The sequence below is a fragment of the Nannospalax galili genome, unplaced genomic scaffold (assembly GCF_000622305.1).
Source record: "Nannospalax galili isolate Female #2095 unplaced genomic scaffold, S.galili_v1.0 scaffold221, whole genome shotgun sequence".
NCBI lineage: Eukaryota > Metazoa > Chordata > Mammalia > Rodentia > Spalacidae > Nannospalax > Nannospalax galili.
In genome coordinates, this window is record NW_008344592.1 from 598,123 (window position 1) to 622,468 (window position 24,346).

At 43.9% G+C, this 24,346-nt stretch overlaps 1 protein-coding gene across 1 annotated transcript in view; it reads left to right on the plus strand.

Moving 5' to 3' along the window:
- Nucleotides 1-2,824: 2,824 nt before the first annotated feature.
- Nucleotides 2,825-24,346, plus strand: part of Phf20 (PHD finger protein 20) — a 123,757-nt gene continuing 102,235 nt past the window's right edge. The window contains exon 1 of the mRNA XM_008840765.2: nt 2,825-2,971. The gene's annotated coding sequence lies outside the window, so the exon portion shown is untranslated. The remainder of the gene's footprint in view (nt 2,972-24,346) is intronic.

A 24,346-nucleotide genomic window follows, 5' to 3' on the forward strand; every position in this document is an offset into this window, starting at 1 on the left:
CCTGCCTCTGCCTCCCGAGTGCTGGGATTAAAGGCGTGCACCACCACGCCCGGCAGTTATTATTTTTATTTTAATGTGTATGCATGTATTGCCTACATGGTTAAGTGTATTTGTGTTGTACAATGCCCATAGAGATCAGAAGAGGGCATCAGATCCCTTGGAAGTGGAGTTATGGATGGCCTTGTCACCATATGGGTAACTGGGAATAGGAAGAGCAGCTAGTGCTCCTAGCCACTGAGCCCTTTCTCCAGCCCTCTGATTTCACCTTTTTCTTTGTGAGGAGGATCCTTTTTGACACAGGGTCTCCCTCTAGCCCCAGCTGGCCTGGAACTCACTATGCAGACCAGACTTGCCTTGAACTCCCAGAGAGCTGCCTGCCTCTGCCTCCCCAGTGTGGGATTAAAGGTATGCACCACCATGCCTCATTGTTACATATGATGCAGGAATCAAACTGGGGTTACCAGGTGCCTTTACCTATTGAGCTATCTCACTGGCCCTGTTTTATTTTGAAGAAAGGAATCACAAAGTTTCCCAGGATGGCCTTAAATTTGTGATCCTCCTACCTCAGCTGAGTAGCTAGGAGGAAAAGTCTATACTATCAGATTTTGCTTCATACTGTTATTTCATGGTAATAAATCCACCATGTTAAATTAGATTCTACAGGGTAGAGCAGTTTATATACTGGTACCAACTAACTTATTATTCATCTTAGTATTGATAACAGCTGTAAAACTAATCTTGTTCCTTATCTCAATGTTCCTTTAAGTTGAAGTTGATATAAAAATTCCATTGACAGCCTGACATGGTGGCCCACACCTTTAATCCCAGCACCCAGTAGCAGAGGCAGGTGAATCTCTTTGAGACCAGCCAGGGCTACAAAGAGATCTTGCCTTAAAAAAAAAAAAAATTCCATAGAATAGTGGAGCTCTTCTAGATAACATGGTCAAAGGGGACTTCACTGGGGAGATGACAACACTTTCAACATGAAGAGTCAGCCCTATAAAAAAAAGTGAGCCGGGCGTGGTGGTGCACGCCTTTAATCCTAGCACTCGGGAGGCAGAGGCAGTCGGATATCTGTGAGTTCAAGGCCAGCCTGGTCTACATAGTGAGTTCCAGGACTGCTGGGGCTACAGGGAGACCCTGTCTCAAAAAGACCGAAAAAAAAAAGAAAAAAAGAAAAAAAAATGCGACAGTCTTATAAAAATAGTAACAGCTAGCTAAGCCTGGTGGCATATGCTTGCAATTAGGAGTTTGAGGCCTAGGCGTAACATACAAACAGAGAAGAAACAGCCTAGTCCACAGCCCAGAGGTTGGGAAGGGTTTGGAAAGAGCCATAGAAAATGAGAGAAAGGCAAATGCGAAGGCTCAGCAGGTTAAGGAACTTGCCACCAAGCCTGATGACCTGAGTGTTCTAGCCCCAGGACCACCCCAGAATTGACTCTTGCAAGTTGTCCTCTGATTTCCACCTGTGTGTGCCTGAAAAATACATATACATACAATAACCAAATATAATAAAAGAAATTGGGGTTGGAGAGATGGTTCAGTGGTTAAAATCACTGGCTTCTCTTACAGAGGACCCAGGTTTGATTCCCAGCATCCATATTGTAGCTAACAACATCATAACTCCAGTTCCAAGGGAGTCGATGCCCTCTTATGACTTAAGAAGGCATTGTATGACAGAGGTGCACTTATATAAATGCAGGCAATACAGTCATACACATAAAAAATAATAAAAAACATTAAAAAAATTAAGGCCAGGTTTGTGGTGTACATCTTTAATCACAGCACTTGGAAGGCAGAGGCAAGTTATGAGTTGGAGGTCAGCCTGGTCTACATAGTGAATTTTGGGTCATCCAGGGTTAGTGAGCTCTATCTAAAAATGAAAAATAAAAAAATGACAGAAAAGAGCTAGGCATGGTGTCTCAGGACTGTAATTTCAGAACTTGGGAGGGTGAGGAAGGAGGATACTTATGAGTTTGAGGTCAAACTTGGCTTCAGAGTGAGACCCTGTTTCAAAAAAAAGAAATATAAAATATGACAGTGAGTGTGGTCAAAGGCACAGATGCAGATGGAGAGATGGATTGATGGGTTAAATAATGCAGAGACAAGACCAGACTTAGATTTTAAGAAGTGCAAATCTGGCTGCTGTATATTTCCAGTGTCAAGGCATTATTGCCTCGGTAAGTATCAATTTTAGCATTTCCCCTTGGAACTTGCTAAATCTCACAGGGAAAACATCTCTTCTGTTGTGGCTGCAACTTGCACCTTGGTCCCCAGAGATAATTCAGCAGCTTTTTCTCGACAAGGGATCCTTTTTTAGGAGTTAAGGACACAAAGTGGAGGAGGGATGAGAGCAAAGTCAGAGATGTGGACTTGAAAGACAGGGAGGCAGACTGTGCGAGGAGAGGCAGGTAAAGCCAGACTTGGGATAAAGCCAGACTTTAAGAGTCCAGGAGACAATCTAGGCAGAGTTAGATCTTCATCTGGAGAGGAAACGCGGGCTGGCGTTTTGAAGATCCTTCACGTGTGCGGAATGGATTGGAAAAGGCAGAGTAAGGAATTGTAGAAACCACGATCACGGTGGAGAAAGCTGGTCGCCTAAACCCGAGGGGTGGTGGCGCATGGAGGGAAAGGGGGGCAATTAGCAGGGGAGGTGGGCCAGTATGCAGTCCCGGGCTTCCAGTGATCTCAGCGGTCCCCGGCGAGTGGGACTTCATAGTCCTGCTGCCTGGTTCCCGCGCGGCAGGGTAATGGGCGTAACCTGCGCGAGCCATCGCCCCAGTGACCGGGCGTGGCGTGGCTACGGGGCGGGGCCGTCGAGGCCGCTGCGTCACTCGATGTTGGCGAGGGTGCGCGCGTGGGGGGGGGCGGGGGAGACGCTGGGCGCGTTCCCGGGGTCACGTGGTGCGCAGCGCGCAGAGTCCTTCTGTCGGTTGGTCCTGGAGCGGCGCAGCAGGAGCGGGGCGGTGAGGTGAGCTCGTGGCTAGGCGCGGCGACGCGAAGCTAGTTGGCCGGGACCGAGTCGGGGGCTGGCCCCATGTGGCGCGCGAGCGGCGCCGTGCGGGCGGGGACGGGGACGGACGCTGCCTCGGCTCCGGGTCTCTGGTCCTGCCCCGCTCCCCGCTTGGCCCCCCGATCGTTCGGCCCCGGAGAGAGGCCTGGGGACCGCTGCTGAGAGCCTGGCGGGCGTGCGAGCGGCGCCCAATCCCCGGGGCTCCCCACGGGAGCGACGGCCGCCGCAGCCAATTAGCGCGGCCCTAGGGGGCTGGGCCGCGAGCTGTGGGCCCGGGGCGCGGAGCCGGGCTGTGGGGGGTTGGGAGGGGCGCCACGGCTGCGCCTCGGGGCTGCGGGAATGGGGTGTAACCTCGGCTGTTGTCTTCTCCCGGGAAGCGCGCTTTCGTCTAGTCGCTTTACTATCCTGTTCTGGGAAGCACAGTCTTTCTCAGGACCCTGAATATGGGAGTGTCCCCTTTATAGTTTGAAAAATCTGGGCGTCGCTCCCCGTTACTTAAACTCCAGCCTTGGGATTTTTAATCTGTTTCTAATCCTCCACCCAATTTAGGGCATTGCCGCCTTTCCTTCGATTCCCCCCCTCCCCCAAACTGGGCGTATACTCATATTCAAACCTCTGATCGCAATAAGTAAACCCTTTCCAGTTTGGGGTTCAGCCCCGTAGTAGGTCCTTCAAAAGTGAGGTCCAGTGACCAAAGTTTTGGAATAATTTATTGCAGCTCCACAACTTCAAAGAAAAAAAAAATCCTTCCAGGCTCCAAATCTGACACGTTTTCAGAAGTTCTTAAATTTAGGGATTAGTTCTTTTTCTTAGCCCCGCGGTCTGTGGTGCACATCGTTTTCAAGTTCTCCAAATCCTATGTTTATGTTTCCAGTTTCACCAATAAGGGAATTCGCTGCCTTTTCCTTAAGTCGGTCTTTGGGGTTGCGTGTTCTCTTGCGTTCTTCAAGCTACCTTCTTTCCTGGAGCAGGCTTGTTTTCCTATTTGAGAGTGTGTCCATAAAGATAATGTTTCCTTTAGTAGGAGCTAAACCATCTGGGGACGCAGCAACTTTCCAGGTTTAGATGCTTCTTGAATATGGAGGTACACCCTTCTAAGTCCTTTCCTAGATGCAAGTGGTTCTTGCGCATCCTTCCTCCTCCCCACATTCTTCCTCTTTTTTCCTTTTTTATTAATTGAAAAAAATTTGTATTTTTTCTATCAGTCATTTGTTTATTTGTGTGTTTGCTCAGCCCTGGAATGCATGTGGAGGTCAGAGGACAAACATGCAGGAAGTCAATTCTCTGCTTCCTCCATGTAGGGTCCAAGAATTGAACTCCAGGTTAGTAGCTCTATCTACTGAGCCGCTCACCTGCTAGTCCTCCTTTTTTGAGACTGAGTCTTGCTATGTAGCTCAGGCTAGCCTGGAACTTACTACATAGCCCTGGCTGGCACTGATTTGCCTGTCTGGGATAACAGGTGCCTGTCACCATGACTGCTTCTTTCCTATCCCTTTTTAGCTTTTCTGTTACCCAAGATAGTTTCTCTTGGGACTGAAGAGATGGCTCAGCAGTTAAGAGCACTACCTGCTCTTGCAGAGAACGTAGGTTCAGATCCCAGCATCCAAATCACAGCTCACAGCTTTCTGTTTTCTGGCCTTTGTAGCACAGGGTGCACTTGTATGCTTGCACGCAAAAACTAATAACCCATAAAGTAAAATCTTAAAGAGTTTTACTCGTGTTTCCTTCTGTCTTCAGGAACCACATTCCCCTTAGGTGCTCTCCAAGTCTCCTTTCAGTGCCCATTTCCTCTTCCTTCCTCTGTTGAGTGCAGATCTGTGAAGCATTTTTTCTGAAGGTACTTCTGTAGCCATACATCCTGAGCCCATTCCCCCGGGATCCTTTTCCATGCACACACATGACACAGCTTTTGTTTGTTTTTGAGATAAGGACTCACTTTGTGGCCCAGACTGTCCTAGAACTTATTATATAGCCCATGCTGGCCTTGAATCCATAGGAATCAGCCTGCCTCAGCCTCTAAAGTGCTAAGATTTCAGATGTGAGCCACCATGCCCAGCTAACATGGCTTTTCATGGCTTTTATCTTCCTGCAAACAGGAATTCTCTTCTTGCCTTCTACCCAGCATTTTTCTGGCTCCCTTGGACACTTTCTCTTACCTCTAGAAGTTCCTCTCTCTTCCCCTTGTGTTGGAGATGTCCACAGGACTAGGGTTGCCTGATCTGATACTGGAGTCAAATGGGAAGGATGCCTTGTATTTGCTTGGTTATTTACAGGACTCCTGATCCTCTGGTTGCTTAACTTCCTGTACGATTCTTATTAAGTCCTAAATGGTTTTGCATACTTGATCCCAGCATTTGAGATAGGATGATTGTTGGCAGATTCCAGTCCTGCCTGGTCAACATAGTGAGTTCCAGGCTGGCTTGCAGTACATAGTGAGACCCGGTCTTAGTCATACAAACAAATCTGACTGGGTAAGTTCTATTTTCTTTTTCTTTATCTCTGTACTAGGTGGGGGTTTCAAGAGATTTTTCTAGTACTGTATCGCTTTTAGCCCATAAACTACCCTCTGTTAGTTTTTTTTTCAAACTTAAGAAGTCATTTGGGCTGGGAGATCTGGCTTATTGGTAGAATACTTGCCTAGCATGTGTGGAGGCCCTGGGTTTGATCCTCAGCCATGGGGGAAAAAAAACAACAATGTGTATGTTTATGTCTGTGTGTCTCTCTCTCTCCTGTTCATCTTCATACATATGTTGATCTTTTCTCCCAACTCCCTCTTTAAAAATCTACAAATACCTGGGACATCTTGTCTCTTAGGAGCTTCCCAGCCGGTACCCATCCCTAATATTTCCCTTTCCCTTTCCAAATTTTTTACATAGGATTTTGCAGCCTGGAACTTCTAACCTATTAATTTCTCCACAGCTGGAATCTCAAGTGCTTAGGGGATAATGACACCTCTGACCTTCCTTCCTTTTGGGAAATACTTGAATGTGCAGCTGCAGGAGGCCTATGGAGTAGGGGAGGGAGTTTGGATCTGAGACATTATACAAGGCAGGGGTACCATATTTCTAGGACCAGCCTTCTGAATCACATTTGGAAACTGGACATTTGCCAGGCGCTCCTTCCTGGGGATGCTGGGGCATTTAATGGTATTCTCAGGAACCTGTTGGAATTAAGGGGTCTTGTGGGGAAGTGATCTGAATTCAGGGTTAGAACTTGAATAAAATTGACCATTTTGTATTTTTGGAACAGCTAAGCTGTTCCATATTTCTTGTCCCTAAAAGCCTAGAACTAAGCTGTGTTGTTTCAGGAAGGGAAATAGATCCCACATTCAGATCATTTGTTCATTAGTAAGTACTGAATTTATTTAAAAAAAAATCAGAAATCCGCAGTCGGAGCAGTACCTAATAAAATACAGTGTACTTAAAGTGAACAGGTACTTTGTCTCTTTATTTGGCAGTTGCTCCTTTATCTGTGTAGTGTGGTAAGTGCACTTGAAGTGTCCTATACCAGTGCTTCTCAAACTTGAATATGCATGCAAATCCCCTGGTTGTCTAGTTAAAATGCTCCTAATGTGGTAGGTTGAGGATGGGGTCTGAGTATCTGCATAGCTAATTTTTGGGTGGTGCTAAGACTATTGAACCCATATACACAGCCAAAGAGTTCTCAGTGCAAATAGAAAAACTGATCATTAGCCAAATGCTGGGGTATTGTTTTCCATTTTCTCTTCTGTTCAGACACATATCTCTTAAAGTTTGTACAAGGCTATGGTTCCCTTATTAGCCCTTATTAGGACTTTTTTTTTTTAAATAGAGACAGGATTTTGCCTTGAATTATGTATGTAACCCAACTAGCCTTGAACATATGGTTCTATGCCTTAGACCCTGGAGTGCTGATGTGCTGGGATTACAGATTTGGGGCACCATGCCCTGAATTTATTTATTTCCTTCCTTCTTTCCTACTTCCCTCTCTCCCTTCATTCCTTCCTCTCTTCCCCCCCCTTGCTATGTAGCGCATGCTGACCTCTAACTTGTGGTTTTTCTGCTTCAGCCCCCCAAGTGCTGCTGCTATAGATAGAGGCCATTGCTAACCTATAGCTTTTTGAACTATCTGTAAAACTTCTCGTTTCTCTCTACATTGCCAAATTTAAGTGCTACATATATTTTTTTTTAACCTGGGGTGCTGAGGATTGAGGGCCTGTGCTTTCAAGATACATGCTCTAATATTGAGTTATACTTCAAGCTCTGATAATGACAGAGAACCATTTTAGTAAATACTGCATAGTCAACTTGTTTCTGATTCCTCACCTTTCCTGAGATACCTCAGATTAAGTCATAGGACTTGGCTTTCTGGGCTTTTTTTTTTTTTTTTTTTTTTTTTTTTGGTGATGTGGCTTGAATATAATTTCCTTTGGAGGACATATTTCTGCCAATTAAAGATGAAAGTTGACTACAAAGCTTTGTGCATGCAAAGCATGTGCTTAACACGGAGCTATTCTCTCACCTGCGAATTTGGTTTTGTGTGTGTGTTTTCGGGGGTGTCTTTTTAAGACAGTGTCTCCCTATGGTCCTAGCTGGCCTGGAACTCACTATGTAGACCAGGACTTGATCTCATAGAGATCCACCTGCCTTTGCCTCCTGAGTGCTGAGATTAAAAGAGTGTGCCACCGTGCTTGACTGGTTTGCTTTAATTATTAGGGTTTGTTTTGTTGGGTTTTTTTTTTTTTTTTTTTTTTTTTGAGACAGGGTCTCCCTGTAGCCCCAGCTGTCCTGGAACTCACTATGTAGACCAGGCTGGCCCTGAACTCACAGAGATCCACCTGCCTCTGCCTCCCAAGTGCTAGAATTAAAGGCATGTGCCACCACGCCTGGCATTTCTGGGTTTTTAAAATGGACCTAAGAAAGGGCAGGGGAAAGGTGGGTGCCTGCGCCATGAATGGAAGCCACTGGTTTGTCTGTAATCACTCCACTGGTAAGAAGACAGTGACAGTCTTTGATGGAGTCATGCTTGTTATACTGTTTCTCCTTGTGTACTAGTGGATTCCCCTCCTCCCTTTTTTTTCAGACAGTCTGTCATGTATGTTAGACTGGCCTTGAACCCCTGATCCTTCTCCTTCTACCTCCCAAGTACTGGGATTTCAGGCATGTCCCACTATGCCTAGTTCTCTGGGTTTTTCCATTCTGAATCTCTTAAGTCATCTGTACCTGTTCTGTTAACTTTCATGGCCTTTTTCCAGTGTGATCCTTTTCCAGGCCCTAATCAGGACGAACCTGAATGACTAGACTTCTGTGTCCCTGATCTTTCCTCAACCCCTCCATTCCTCACATGAATGGCAGGTTATCTTCAGTGACAGATTTGATCTGGATCTGGCACTAGTCCCAGCTCTTCCACTCACTGTGTGACCTCGGGCAAATCATTTCATGCTCTTGGGCTTCATTTCCCCAATTGAAAACAGAGCAACTGAATATTTTTCCAAGGTCCACCCCACACTGAATCTGTCAGTACCTTGCTTAGAAATTCTGTTGCCTGTGGGAACTCCTTATAGCTGATCTGATTTCTTTCATGTGCTTTTTTTTGGGCAGACTACCAGTCATTTCCTTGTCCCAGGTCACTTCTGCCACTGTCTCTTTTCTAGCCAAGGCAGCCAGCTTGTCTTCATGCCCTTTCAGTATTCTTCTGCCTTTATGTGCTCTGCCAGTTGTGGGCTGTATTTTGTTCAAAACTACTAGAACTCTCAAAGAAGTCTGCCTTGAGTTCTCTATTTAGTGTTATCTGTGTCTGTACTAAGAGGGCAGTGCTATTTTTGTTTGTGGTTTTTTTTTTTGAGACAGGGTCTCCCTGTAGCCCCAGCTGGCCTGGAACTATCTATGTAGACCAGGCTGGCTTTGGTCTCACAGAGATCTGCCTGGCTCTGCCTCCTGAGTGCTGGGATTAAAGACATGCACTGCCATACCCAGCTTGTTTATTATCTTTTGAGGCTGTATTTTGTATATAACACTATTTACTTGTAAATTCTTTTAGGTAATGTATATTTTAAGTTTTCCTTCCCACACCCAGTTTTTTTTTTTTTATTTTTTGAGACAGGATCACCCTGTAGCTCCAGCTGGCCTGGAACTTGCTATGTAGACCAGGGTGGCCTGGAACTCACAGAGATCTGCCTGCCTCTGCCTCCTGCCTCATGAGTGCTGGGATTAAAGGTGTGTGCTACCACACCCAGCTTGTTTTTTTTTTTTTTTTGATTTATTTATTTATTATTTATTTATTTATTTACTTTTGTCTTTTTGAGACAGGGTCTCCTTGTAGCCCCAGCTGTCCTCGAACTCACTATGTAGACCAGGCTGGCCTCCAACTTAAAAAGATCCACCTGCCTCTGCCTCCCAAGTGCTGGGATTAAAGGCATGCACCACCAAGCCTGGCTTATTTTATTATTTTTATTTATGTGTATGAGTGTATTGCCTGCATGTAGTTGAGTGCACCTGTGTCCTGCAATGCCGGGGAGGCCAGAAGAGGGCTTTGGATTCCTCTGGAACTAGAGTTAAAGACCATTTGTAGCCACCATGTGGGTGCTGGGAATTGAACCCAGGTCCTCTGAAAGAGCAGTCAGTGCTCTTAACCACTGAGCCATCTCTCCAGCCCCTTATTTGTATTTTTTATGTATGAGTGTTTTGCCTGCGTGTATGTGAGTATGTTACCTGTGTGCAATGCCCTTGAAGGCCAGAAGAGAGTATCAGATCCCCTGGAACTGGAGTTAGACTTAGCTGCCATATGGGTGCTGGGAACCAAACCCAGGTCCTGCAAGAACAGCCAGTACTCTTAACCTGCTATCTCTCTAGCCCTGATTTAATTTTAATTTTTCCACCTTATTTTTTGAGATAGGGTCTTTCACTGTACCCAGAGCTTGCTATTTGGGCTTGACTGGTTGGTCAGAGAGACCATGGGATCTACCTGTCTCCACTTCCCAGTGCTGGGGTTATAGGTGTATACCACCCCTCCCAGCTTTTACATGGGTGCTGGGCTCTAAATTCAGGTCCTTTTGTTTACAGTAGACACTTTACTCACTGAGCCATCTCTCCAGCCCTCATTTTCATTATTTTTTTGGTGTGTGACAGGATCTCATTATTCTGATCAGGCTGGGCTTAAACTCATGATGATCTTCCTACCTCTGCCTCCCCCATGCTGGGATTACAATCAGGTACCTCAGACCTGACTTTTTAATTTTTTTTTTTCCATTTTAATTGTCAGGGCAAGTAGCAAGAAATTTAAAGGAGAAGGCAGTTTGTAGTCAGGTGGAGTGGAGTATACCTATAAATTTGAGCACTTGGGAGGTAGAAGCAGATGGAATAGGAGGTAAAAAGCCCCCACTGGCTATATACTGAGGTCATTCTAGGCTACATGAGATCCTGTCTCAAACAAGAACAAAGCAAAAACAAAAAGTTTGTTTGCTTTGGGATTTGGGGAAAGTTAGATGTTGTGCTTTTAACTTCCTTACCCCAAGATCCCTTTTATCTATATGAATCAGCTACCTGATAACTTATTCCTAGATTTAGTGGTGCTTAAAACTCTGTATTCAGTACTCAGGATGCAGAAGCTGGTGAATCTCTGATATTGAGGCCAGCCTGGTGAGAGTTCCAGGCCAGATGGGGCTACAAGGAAACCCTTTCTTTTAAAAAAAAAGCCAAAGCACTACAACAAAAACTCTGCATTTGAAATTTGAAAGTATGTATTAAGTGCAAACACCATTCAAAAATGATTCCAGAAACTGGCTGTAGTGGTAACACACATCTAAAACCCCCCACTTCCAGGCTGAGGCAGGAGGATCTATATGTGGGAGTGTTCTACCATTAGACTTTGCAGTATGACATTGTCATCTACAAATGTGTTGACCATATTCATAGCTATCCTGGGATGCTTCCAGCCTGTGGATTGCAGCTTGGACTTGCCTTATATCAAGACTCTGCCTCTACAAAAAGACAAAATTGGCTGGGCATGGTAGTGCATGCCTTTAATTCCAGCACTAGGGAGGCAGAGACAGGCTGATTTCTGTGAGCTTGAGGCAGCCTGGTCTGCATAGTGAGTTCCAGGCCAGCTGGAACTACAAGGAGACCCTGTCTCAAAAACACCAAAACAAAACAAAAAAAAGTCAAAACTGGTTGTGGCTCAGCTGGTGAGTACTTGTCAAATAAGTGATGACCTGAGTTCGATCCCTGGAAGTCAGGGATCTAAGGTAGGAAGAGAGAACTGACTTCATAGAACTTGCCTCTGAGTTTCACACAAGCTTCTGTATTCTTACACACATCATATACTCAGACATAAAAGAATAAATAAAAATTGTTTAACAATAACAAAATTCCTGCAGCTGGGGGATGCAGCCCAGTGATAGAGCACCTACTTTGCATGTAAGCAGCCCTGGTTGGCTTCTCAGCACCATAAACAAATGCCCCTGGGTTTCAAATGAGTAAATTAGTGGTTCTTTAAGAATGACCAATTATTCAAACAGATGCTGATGCTGCCTGGAAATCCATACTCAAAGGTATATTTAACTTACTGACTTTTCTTCCTCATCTTCCTAGGAACTAATAGGAGGAAGGGTTATTTTTTATTTTTTTTTGGTGGTCCTGAGCCTTGAACCCAGGGACTCCCATGTATTCTGCCACTGAACTTTAATTTTTAAAAAATTCATTTGTTTGAGATTGTCAAGCCCTAGCTGGCCTTCAACTTGTAGCAGTCCTGCCTCAGCCTCCAGAGTGCTGTTATTATAGGCCTGTGTCCTTTAGCCTCTCACTCAGCCTTGATTAGATTATAAGCTTGGAGAAAGGGAGGATGCTTTCCCCAAGCAGCTTTCTTAGGGACTTCCTGTATTGGTTCTTGACTAAAAGTGAGGTAAGCTAATCAGAATCAAAACCCTGACTTGTTAATACATTGATAGCTTTGTTGGATCCTTGCATGGGTCTCCAGTTAGTTGTACTTTGCTTATTTGGCCAAATTAGCTTGCAGAAATCTTGTAAAAAATTTAAGAGTCTGGTTAGTTACCAAGTGTAAATAGGAGAGTTGTATGAAAGGCAGGTGGAGCTTGAGTCCCTGGTCTTTGGGGGAAGGAGGCAGAGGCACTGTTTGGGGAAGGGTTTAAAATGCGACTTTTATTCCATGACAGTTTATCCTCTGTCAGGAACATAAACCTAGGAATTTAAAAGCTGACTCCCAGGCTTTTTAGTTGAGTACACTTTGGATGTCTTTCCTAGAAGCCTGTTATTCATGAGGTCTTTTTCCCACATGAAAAAGGTCTACAAAGAGCTGGATTGACGTGCCCCTCTTCTGTAGATGCACAGATACTGAAATAGCTAGGTTGTGGAAACCTGTCCTTGGAAATGTGGGCACTTCAAATCCTGTCTCTTCTCCCTCCCAGGTGCTGGAATTACAGGCATAAGCCACCATGCCTGACTGCTCGCTTTCAAAAAAGAAAATTTAGCAGGAGTCTCTTATTGTCATTAGTGTTACAAGTAATCAAAAGACCTTTTTTGAGGGGTTTGCATTTTGTTTTTTTGAGGCAGGGTCTCATAGAGTCCAAACTGCCTCAGACTTGCAATGTAGCTAAGGATGACCTTGAACTCCTGATTCTTCTGCCTCTAAATGCTGGGATTATAGGCCTGTAGTCCCATATCTGGCCATAGGCCTTTTATTTTTTTATTTTTATTATTATTTTTTTTTGGTCTTTTTAGAGACAGGGTCTTCCAGTAGCCCCAGCTGTCCTGGACCTCGCTATGTAGCCCAGGCTGGCTTTGACCTGACAGAGCTCCCCCTGCCTCTGCCTCCCAAGGGCTGGGATTAGAGGCATGTGCCACCATGCCTGGCCCCATAGGCCTTTTAAATTAAATTAAAAAAAAATTTAATTTTTAAAATTTTATATGTATGCATATTGCGTGCATGTAAGTAAGTGCACCCGTGTCATGCAATGTGCGTGGAGGTCAGAAGAGGCTGTCAGATCCCTTGGGACTGGAGGTATGGACAGTTATTAGCTGCCATGTGGGTACTGTGAACCCGGGTCTTCTGCAAGAATAACCAGTGTGCTTAACCACCGAGCCATCTCTCCAGCCCAAATTAAATTAATTTTTTGTTTTTGTTTTTGTTTTTTTAGACAGGGTCACTATGTAGCTCTGGCTGGCTTGGAATGCGGTATTCAGACGAGGCTGGCCTTGAACTCCCAGAGATCTGTCAGCCTGTTTCTACCTCCTGCTAGGATTAAAAGTGTGGACTGCCATACCAGGCCTTTAAATTTAATTTTGAATTAAATATTTCTTTTTAAAAATATTTATTATTTTTATTTTTTTATGTGTATTATAAGTGTATTGTTTGCATGTATGTAAGTACACCCATATTGTGCTATGTGGAGTTCAGAAGAGGGTGTTGGATCTCCTGTAACTGGAGTTACAGATGGTTGTTAGCCGCTATGTGGGTGCTGGGAATCAAACCTGGTCCTCTGCAAAGGCAGCCAGTGCTTTTAACTGCTGAGTGTCTCTCCAGCCCCTAACTAAACATTTCTCATTATTTTGTATATTTATTTGTTTGTGTATGTGTGGGAGCCACTTGTGACCTCCACATATGTAGAGGTCAGAGAATAATTTGTGGGAATCAGTTCTTAGGTTGTCAGGCTTGGTACCATCGAAGCCATCTTACCAGCTTTATTATTATTTTTTAAGGATTTTGTTCATTTTAATTTTATGTGTATTAGTGTTTTGCCTGCATGTGTGTAGGTGCATTTTGTGAATCCCTGTGTGCCTCCCCAGTGCAGTGCTGGTATTAAAGGCCACTTCACCTGGTGTTTTTTTCCTCTTTTTCTTTTCGAGACAGGGTCTCCTTGTAGCCCCTTGAACTCAGCATGCACCACCACAACCAGCTTGGCCTGGCCTTGAACTCACTGAGATCTGCCTGCCTCTGCCTACTGAGTGCTGGGATTAAAGGCATGCGCCACCAGGCCCGGCTTGGACTTACTTTTTTTTTTTTTTTTTTAATGTTTTATTTATTATTTTTATTTTATGTGTATGAGCATATTGCCTGCATGTATGTGAGTGCACCTGTGTTGTGCAATGCTGCGGACGTCAGAAGAAGGCTTTGGATTCCCCTGGAACTGGAGTTAAGGACTAATAAATCTAAGGACTAATAAATCTCCAGTCCTAATAAATCTTTTTTTTAAAAATGTAAGGCCATGTGGCTGGAGAGATGGCTCAGCGGTTTAGAGCACTGACTGCTCTTGCAGAGGACCCGGGTTCGATTCCCAGCACCCACACGGCAGCTATGAACTGTCCTTAACTCCAGTTCCAGGGGGAATCTGAAGCCCTCTTCTGACGTCAGCGGCATTGCACGACATAGGTGCACTCACATACATGCAGGCAATAAACTCATACACATAAAATAAAAATAATAAAGTATTTTTTAAAAAGATTTATTTATTCCGGTGCCTGCATGAGTTTATATGCACCACATTCATGCAGGAGTTAGAGGGTGTCGGAAGGCATCAGATCCCCAGAAGAAGAGTTACAGATAGATGTGTTTGCCTGCATGGGTACTGGGAACCAAACTCTGGTTCCCAGAGCAGAGTAAGTATTCTTTTTTTTTTTTTTGGGTGTCCCTGTAGCCCCAGCTGACCTGGAACTAACTATGTAGACCAGGCTGGCCTTGAACTCTAAAAGAGATTCACCTGCTCTGCCTCTCAAGTCCTGAGATCAGAGGCGTGGGTTACCACGCCCAGCAGAGTAAATATATTCTTAACCGCTGAGCCATCTCTCCAATCCCAATTTTTTTCTTAAAAAATTTTTATTTAACACAGGGTTTTGCTATATAGCTTAAGCATGTAGTCTTGAGTTTGTGACCCTTCTGTCTTAGCCTCCTAAGTAGCTGGATTATAGTTGTGCACCAACACACCCTGCTCAAAGACCCTAAAATATAAATACATAATATATAATACTTTCAGTCTTTAAAAATATAAATATATACTCCCTGGCAATGGGCAAAGAGATACCTCGTTGGTGCTGTTCTTAGGGGCAGAGCAGATGCTAGTCCTTTGTTCATCCTAGCTTGATGCCTGGCTCAGTTGCCAAAGCCGTTTCATGCCTAGGGCGCAATTAAAAAAAAAAAAAAAATATATATATATATATATATATAATATTTTAAGTCTGAGAATTTCATACATGTATACAATGTATTTTGATCATATCCATCCTATCTCTCCCCAGCGTGTCCCCCTCCCAACTTCATGTCCTTTTTTTTTTAATAACCCACTGAGGCCAATTAGTGCCACCTGTATTTGCATGGGTGTGGGACCATCCACTGAGCATGAGCATACCTCCCAAAGAAAAATGATGACTCTCCCTCCCCCAGCAGCCATCAGCTGCTAATTATCCCTCACCTAGGGTGGGACTCGTGAGGCCCTACCCCACCTATGCTGGAATTTTGACTGACTTGATCTTGTGCAGGTAATCACAGTTGCCATGACTTCATGTGTGCAACAGCCATGTCATGTCCAGAGGTCAGCATTTCACAGCTCTCCTCCCCTTCCTCTGGCTCTTACATTCTTTCCACCTCTTCTCCATGATCCTCCCTCAGTCTTAGGTCAGTAGGGTGATACTCATGTTCAATTTAGGATTGAGTATTGTCACTTATTCTCAGTGCTTGGACCCTGAACTAACTACTGCTCACTGCAGAAAGAAATTTCTCCAATCAAGATTGAGAACAGCACAAATCCATGGGTTATATACAAATATTTAGGAGGCAGTTTGACAACATGTCTGTTGAGCAAAACAGCAGTAGAGGGTTCCCCCTCAGACCTATAACCTCCCCAGCCATGGGCTTGGGATCACGTTTCCAGTGCCAAAAGGCCTGTTTATAAAAGCTATATAACTGTAGTAGGTTTTCATTGAAGTCTTGCTTCTCAAATTTCAGCTTTTCTACAAATCCAGGTGGTCATTGTAGGAGTTGGGTCACTGCTGTCCATTTCTCTGCATTGTTAGGAAGGAAATATTTGTCAAGGATTTGATGTTTGGTAAAAACTGAGGACTGGAGAGATGGCTCAGCAATTAAGAGCACTGATTGTTCTTGCAGAGGACCTGGGTTCAATTCCCAGCACCCACATGGTGGTTAATAACTGTAGTTCCAGTTCCAAGGGATCTGATGCCCTCTTCTGACCTCCGTGGGCATTGCACGGGTGTACTTACACATATGCAGGCAATACACTTAGACACATAAAAAAAAAAAATAATTAAAAAAAAAACAAAACAAAACTGAAGAAATGTTAGCCATTCCCTGGAATTGGAATTAGTAGTGAAGGACGGAATAAAAGTTAATATTTAAAGCTGGGTGTGGTGGTGCATGACTTTAACCTCGGCACTTGGGAGGCAGAGGCAGGTGCATCTTTGTGACTTCAAGGCTAACCAGGCCTACATAAGAGTTCCAGGCCAGCTGGGGCTACAGGGAGACCGTGTCTTAAAAAGACAAAACAAACCACCACAGAAAGAAAACAAAGGAAAGAGGGCCAGAGAGATGGCTCAGAGGTTGAGTACACACTGTTTTGCCAGAGGAACTGAGTTGGATTCTCAGTTTTCCTGACAGGCGGTTCACAACCACCCGTAACTTTGTAGGCACTTGCATTAACCCGCAAAGAGACAGACAAACACATAATTAATAAAAATGAATCTTAAAAAAGGAAACAGGGCAAGAAGGGGAGAAAAAAAGTATATATAAAATTTAGTCCAAGCTGAGTGTCTTGGCACACACCTGTAATCCCAGCGCTTGGTTCCAGGACAGCTGGGGCTACACAATGAGACCTTTGTCAAAACAAACAGACAACCCCCCCCCAAAAAAAAAAACAACAAAACCAGAAACCCCACCAAAGACCCCAAACCAATCAAACAACAAACTCCTTAAACCAAGCTCCACTCCAGAGCTCTAGACTGTACAGAGGTTGGTGCTTAACGCTTGTAGGCTGAAGCCGCCAGTGTCTGAGCAAAGCAGTTAGAAGATTTGTCAGGTCCCCAAGGACAAAATTAGGGTCTGTCTTCAGGTGCCCTGTTGCTTCTGTTTTGCCTTCCTTCCTCTGGCCCCAAGGAGTATTAACAGTCCCTCCATTTCATTATCTGTGCAGAGCACTTGTCAGGCTTTTCAGGGTTTCAGCAGGATTAGGTCCTTTAATCCTATGAGGGATGGATGGTACTACCCTTGTTCTTGTATTTATTCCCACTTTACCAGTGAGAAAGTGGAGCTTATGGCATAACAAGTGTCTGCCATGTGAGATAACACTGTCTGCTGGATGCAGGGGCACCCACCAAGAGTTCGTTGCCTTCTGGAAGTGTTCAGCTGAAGGAAGTGCAAAATGCTGTAGCCCCCATGGGAGGTCAAATGCTGTGGGAGCATTTAGGACTCAAGGATGGCTGGGACTACCAGGAGACCCTGTCTCAAAAAAAAAAAAAACCCACTTATGTTCATGTCTATTCCTGAAGGTTGTTTACTGGAGTCAGATGACCTGAGTTCAATACCTTATTTGTTTCTTTATTTTTCCTTTTTTTGGTGGGGGGAGTCTTTTTGAGACAGGGTCTCCCTGTAGCCCCAGCTGGCCTGGGACTCACTATGTATACCAGGCTGGCCTCAAACTCACAGAGATTTGCCTGCCTCTGCCTTCTGAGCTCTGGGATTAAAGGCCTGCACCACCACGCCTGGCAAACCTCAGCTTTATTTATTTAATTATTATTATATTTTTGGTTTTTTTTTGAGACAAGGTCTCCTTGTAGCCCCTACTCACTATGTAGACCAGGCTGGCCTGGAACTCAAAGAGATCCACCTGCCTCTGCCTCCCAAGTGCTAGGATTAAAGGCCTGGGCCATGATACCTGGCTCTGCTTTTTCTATTTTTTAAAATTTATTATTTATTTATTTATTTATTTATTTATTTATTTATTTCATACATGTATGCACACATGTGCCATAGCTACATAAGTGGAGGTCAGAGGACAACTTGAAAGAGTCAGTTCTATTTTTCTACCCGTCTGCCACCATGCCCGGCCCATTTCTTTCTTTTTTTTTTTATATGTATGAGTGTATTGCCTGCATGTACATAAGTGCATCCGAGTCGCACAGTGCCTTCAGAGGTCAGAAGAGGACGTTGGATCCCCTGGAACTGAAGTTAGGATGGTTGTTAGATGCCATGTACCCACATGAAATCGAACCTGGGTCTTCTGCAAGAGCAGCCAGTACGCTTAATTGCTGAGCCATTTCTCCAGCCCCTGAATCTCAGTTTTGTCATCTATAAAATGGGAATAATAGCAGTTTTCACTATAAACCTATAGAGAGAGATGTGGCTGTTGGTAGAGCACCTTTCTATGTATGCAAGACTCAGAGTTTGATTCCCATTACTGAGATACAAGATTCCCTTTAGAGAAACTTGGTTATGTGAGAACCTACCTGAAAAAAAAATTTTTAATTAAAAAAAATAAATCCACTGGGCTTGGTGGTGCACACCTTTAATTCCAGCACTTGGGAGGCAGAGTCAGGTAGATGTCTGTGAGTTCAAGGCCGCCTGGTCTACATAGCAAGTTCTAGGCCAGCTGGGGCTACAGGGTGACCCTGTCTCAAAAAGACCAAAAAAAAAAAAAAAAAAAAAGCCATATTTGGTGGGACCTAAATTGGGCAACTGCTTGGCAATGGGAAAAACCTTGAAGGGGGTCTTGTAAAATGGTGACCAGGAAAAAAAAATGGTACTGGATATGTAAAGCCAGGTACATGATAGGTTAAGTAAGCAGGAGAATCACAGGGAGTTCGACTCCAGAGTGAGACTCTGTCTATAAAAACAACAAAAACCCCAAAATGAAAAATACAACAAAGAACAAAATACGAGAATTCGGGATGAGAGAGGAGGTAAGGGCCTTCCCTGTGCTGCACCACTGCTGGCCTTTTGCCTTGAGGAGGATGGAAGGAAGAGGAACTTGAGAGGGTCAGATGGTAGACCCAGTGGGGCTGAGTAATGCACCAAAGTTTATAGGCCAAAAGCATTCCAGGGATAAGCCTGGATACCAGGCTCTCCCACTGATTCAACTGGTCTATTCTCAGTAACTGGAATGAGTAAACTCAACTCCAGCTTAATTGTGGAGGGAAACACTTGAGTCTTACATGAAGCTTTTTTTGTTTGTTTGTTACTGAGACTGACTCTCACTGTGTAGCCCAGGCTGACCTCAAACTTAGGGTAACCATCTTATCTCAGGGTGTGCACCATTATGCCCAAGATTTTTTTTTGGAGACAGAGTCCTTAGAGTCCCAGCTGTTGTGAAACTCAATATGTAGACTTGGTTGGCCTAGAACTCACAGAGATCCACCTGCCTCTGCCTCCTGAGTGCTGGGATTAAAGGTGAATGCCTGGCATAGAAAGCATTTTTATCACATTTTACTTATAGTTGTGTCTATGGAGGTGAGAGAACAACTTTCAAGAGTTGAGTCTCCTGCCATATGGGTTCCCGGAATCCAACTCAGATGGTCAGGCTTGGCAGCAAGCACCTTTATCAACACCCACTGAGCTGTCTTGCCTGCCCTAGAAAGCATTTTTACTTACTTTTTTTTTTATTATTGCATGTATGTGTGATGTGAGTGTTAGTGCACGTACCACAGTGCATGCGTGGAGCTCAGAACTTGTGTAGAGTCAGTCTCTCCTACTTTATATATGTTCTGGGAATAGAACTCAGGCTGTCGGGCTTGCATTGTCCTGTAAGCACCTCTACTGGATCCCAAAGACCACTAGAAAGCCTTTTTCTGTCCCTTCTTCCCTTTCTTCTCCCATTCTCTCCTCTGTCTTCTCAAGTTGGATGGACTAATTGAGCTCTTTGAGTGTGAGCTGGGATAGGGCCCTCCTTGAAGCTTGTCAGTTCTGTTAGGACTCCAGATGTATTTGTAATAGGGACTTGCCTCATGCTTGCTATGTAGTACAGGATAACCTTGAATTCCTGATCCTTCTGTTTCTGCCTCCCAAGTGGTGGGATTATAGGCTTGCTTCATCATGTCTGGCATTTTATTATTTTGAGGTGCTGGGAATTACACTCATGGACCCCTGTATGCATGCTAAAGCATGCATCCTAGTCCCGAGTTGTACCCCAGCCCTGTGCTTAGACATTTTAATAGGACTTTGAAGACTTCTGGCCTAATCCTCACAGAACTCAAGATAGTGGCCATTCTCCCCACATGACAACAGGAAGAGAGACTAGCCCATAAACAAACTGGTAGTTAACAGTCTAAACAGCTGTGGGATCAGCCCCTTACTCTGAGTGTTCTTGAACGTCTTTAAATTTTCTTTTTTACAAGGAAACTTTGTACGTGTGTGTGTGTGTGTGTGTGTGTGTGTGTGTGTGTGTGTGTATAGGGAGAACCAGCTTCAGCAACTTGTCCTCTGATTGCCTGTGTACACCATAGCACCCACCCATATACATATACAGAAAATAACTAAATATAAATGTAATTAAAATTTTTTCTTTGAGGGACTGTAGAGATGGCTCAATAGTTAAGAGCACTGGTGGTTCTTACAGAAGACCAGGGTTCGAATCCCAGCACCCACATGGCAGATAACAACTGTATAACTCCAGTTCCAAGAGATCCAGTGCCCTCTTCTGACCTCCTTGGGCATTATATGGCATGGTTGCACTTACATGCAGATATATATACTCATACATATAAAATAAAAATAAAATATTAAAAAATTTTTTTTTGAGACATGGTCTCACTATGTAGCCCTAGCTGATCTGGAACTTGATATGTAGCCCAGTCTGTCCTGGAATTCACAGAGCTAGGAACTCACAGAGATAGGCACTGAGTGCTGGAATTAAAGGTGTGTGCCATCATACCAGTTTGTTCTGGTGTTCTTAAATGTGAGAGTTATATCCAGTTTTTTCCAGAATTGCAGGTAAAAAGCTCATGGTTTCCTGTTACAGCTTGATTTCTTTTTATTCTTGGCTGTATTCCCAGATGGAAATGACCGAGTCCAAGATTCCCAGCAGCTTTACAGCTTGTCCTGTCCTTCTAGCTTGAGGTATGAAAGGTGGTCATGGTCAGGGACCTGGGCAGTGTTCCATTTTCCCCACAGCAGGACCAGTACTAGCTTTTTTCCTTTCTGAAAAAATTAAGTATTTCTGCTTGTTATGTAACAATTTGGTAATGCCGGCACAGATTTGAAATTCATCCAGTTGCTTTATCTTCCTGTATTCAAATTTTGTTTATGGCATGTATATAAGTAAGCTGTGTCTGTTTCTGGGAGAATAAGGTGAATTTCTTCTGCCTTGTATAATCTTCGAAGCTATTAGCCCCTGAGTGCTTCAGCTTCTCAACTTAGTTTTATTTCTCTATCATGGGGACATCATATTTAGTCCTAATTATATTACCTGGTTATGAAGAGCCAGTAATGAGTAGATGAATGAAATTCTCTTAAAATTTTATTTATTTATTTATTTATTTATTTATATATATTTTGTGTGTCTGTGTGTGTGTATGTGTGTATGTACACATGCATGCCAGGATGAGGATGTGGATAACTTATGAGAGTGGGTTTGATTCCTTCCATCATGTGGGTTCTGGCGATTGAACTCTAATCTTCAGGGTGAGCAGCAAGGGTTTTTACATATTAAGCCATCTCACTGGCCAATAAGTATGAAATTCTTACATTTAAAATTTTGTAAGTGTATTAGGCATGATGGCTCATGCCTGTAACCACAGCACTTGTGAGTCTGAGACAGGAGAATTGTGAATTTGAGGCCAGTCTGTTCTATGTAGTGAGTTCCAGGTCAGCTTAGGCTACAAAGTGAGACCCTGTTTCAGAAGTGAAAAATTGTTATCTTGATTTGCATTTGCTTTAATTTAGGGTGCGTTTGTGGGCTAATATCACATGCTTATTGGACCTTGGTATCTCCCTTGCATTTCACTATAATCTGCTACCTTTTGGGCCTTGTTCATTTTTATTCATTTATTTTTTGGTCTTTTTAAAGACAGGGTCTCCCTGTAGTCCCAGCTGGCTTACAACTCACTATGGAGACCAGGCTGGCCTCAGTCTCACAGAAATCCACCTGCCTCTGCTTCCCAGGCCCTGGGATTAAAGGCGTGTGCCACCAGGCCCAACTTACTTTGTCCATTTTTTTTTTTTTTTTTTTTTTGGTCTTTTTGAGACAGGGTCTCCCTGTAGCCCCAGCAGGCCTGGAACTCACTACATAGACCAGGCTGGCCTCAAATTCCCAGAAATCCGTCTGCCTCTGCCTCCCAAGTGCTGGGATCAAAGGTGTGCACTACCACACCCGGCAATACTTCTACTACTACTACTACTACTATTATTATTATTAGTTAGTAGTAGTATATGTATTGGTAGTTTTAAAAATTGTATTTTCTATTCAAACATTTTACATTTATTTATTTATTCATTTATTTATTTAGTGTATCTGTATGTGGGTGCACATGTGCCAAGGCACGAATATGGAGGTCAAACGACAACCCAAGGGAGTCATTTCTCTCCTCCTACTTTGTGGGTTATGGGGATCGAATTCAGGTCATCAGGCTTGGTGACACGAGTCTTTACCTTCTGAGTTATCTTGCTCTGGTTCAGTATTAACATTTTTTATGGTGCATGGGATTGAGATTGAACACCATAGTCTCCTATATGCTAGGCAGTCATTCTACCACTGAGCTACGTCCTTAACTGGAGTGTGAGATTTTCAAACTACCCCTCTAGAGAGGTGGAAGGAAGAATGATGATGGGATTAAGAAAACAAATTGCTTGATGTTGTTCAGTGTGATACTTCAGACAGGTAGGACAGAGTCATGGTAAAATAGGCTTTAATTCCCAATTAGGAAGCAGTTAGGAAGGAGGTTGGTTTCTCCTCCCTCCCTCCCTCCCCTTTTGGCTTTTTTACTTTTTGAGACAGGGTTGGTTCCGGCTGGCCTAGAATTCACTATGTAGACTAGGCTAGACTAGGCCTCAATTTCACAGAGATTCTCCTGCCTCTGCCTCCTGGATGCCAGGATTAAAGGTGTTTGCCACCATGCCCAAATCATTGGAAATAATTTTAATCCTCCTCATTCATTCACTGCTTCCTGGTGTATTCTTTTTTGTTGTTGTTGTTTTGAGAGAGGGTCTCAAGTATATCTTGGTTGGTTTTACTTGAACTTTTGGTGGTCCTCCTGCTTCTGCCTCCAATGTGCTGGGATTATGGGGATGTGTCACCACACCAGGCTTGCTTTCCTACATCTTTCTTTTTGTGGGTGCTGGGAATTTAATTCACGATTTTGTGCATGAAGAATATGTACTCTAAACAGTTTAGAGTTCATGCTTGATTTTATTTTATTTGTATTTGGAGACAGGGTCTCATCTAGCCAGGATTGGCCTGGAACTTGAATGTAACTGAGGATAATCTTGAATTCCTGATCCTTCTGCCTTCCCAAATTGGAGGATTACAGGTGTGCCACCCATTGCCTGACTTTCAGGCCTGTAATTAATTTTTATTTTATGCATATGAATGTATTCCTGCATGTAAGTGCACCTGTATTGTGTATTGCCCTGGGAGGTCAGAAGTGTGCATTGGATTTCCCTGGAATTGGTTTTTAGATGGTTGTTAGCTGCCATGTGGGTGCTAGGAATCTAATCTGGGTTGACCCTCTGCAAGAGCAGCCAGTGCTCTTAACCACTGAGTCATCTCTTTAGTCCCCAGGTCTTTTATTTTAATGGAAGGCCTCCTAGGAGGTGGTTGTGTGATAGAAAGAATTATGTTAGGCATGGTAGTGCATGTCTTTTTATCCTAGCACTTGGGAGGCAGAGGTAGGTGGATTTCTGAGTTCAAGGCTGGCCTGGTCTACAAAGTGAGTTTCAGGCCAGCTGGGGCTACAGGGGACTACAGGAAGACCCTATCTCAAAAAAGACGCCCCCCCAAAAAATTAATTCTTTTTTTTTTTTGAGACGGGATCTCCTTGTATTCTCAACTGGCCTGGAACTGGCTATAGAAACCAGGCTGGCCTGGATCTCACAGAGATCCACCTGCCTCTGCCTCTCAGTCCTGAGATTAAAGGTGTGTGCTACTCTGTCTGGCAGAAAGAATTCTGAAATCAGGCATTCCTAAGGTTTTCTTCTAGGTTCTGTTACTTAGACTTGAACTTCAGCCAAGTTATGCCATATAATTTCCTTCTTTGTGATAATACAATTATTAATGACTACTTACTTTGTACCAGCCTTGTGCTCTTTAGATGGATTAGCTCCTTTAATCCCCTACCTGCTGCTTGCAGGGAGATATGAGTGATAACACCACACCCATTTTACAGAGAAGAAACAGAGTCATAGAGGATA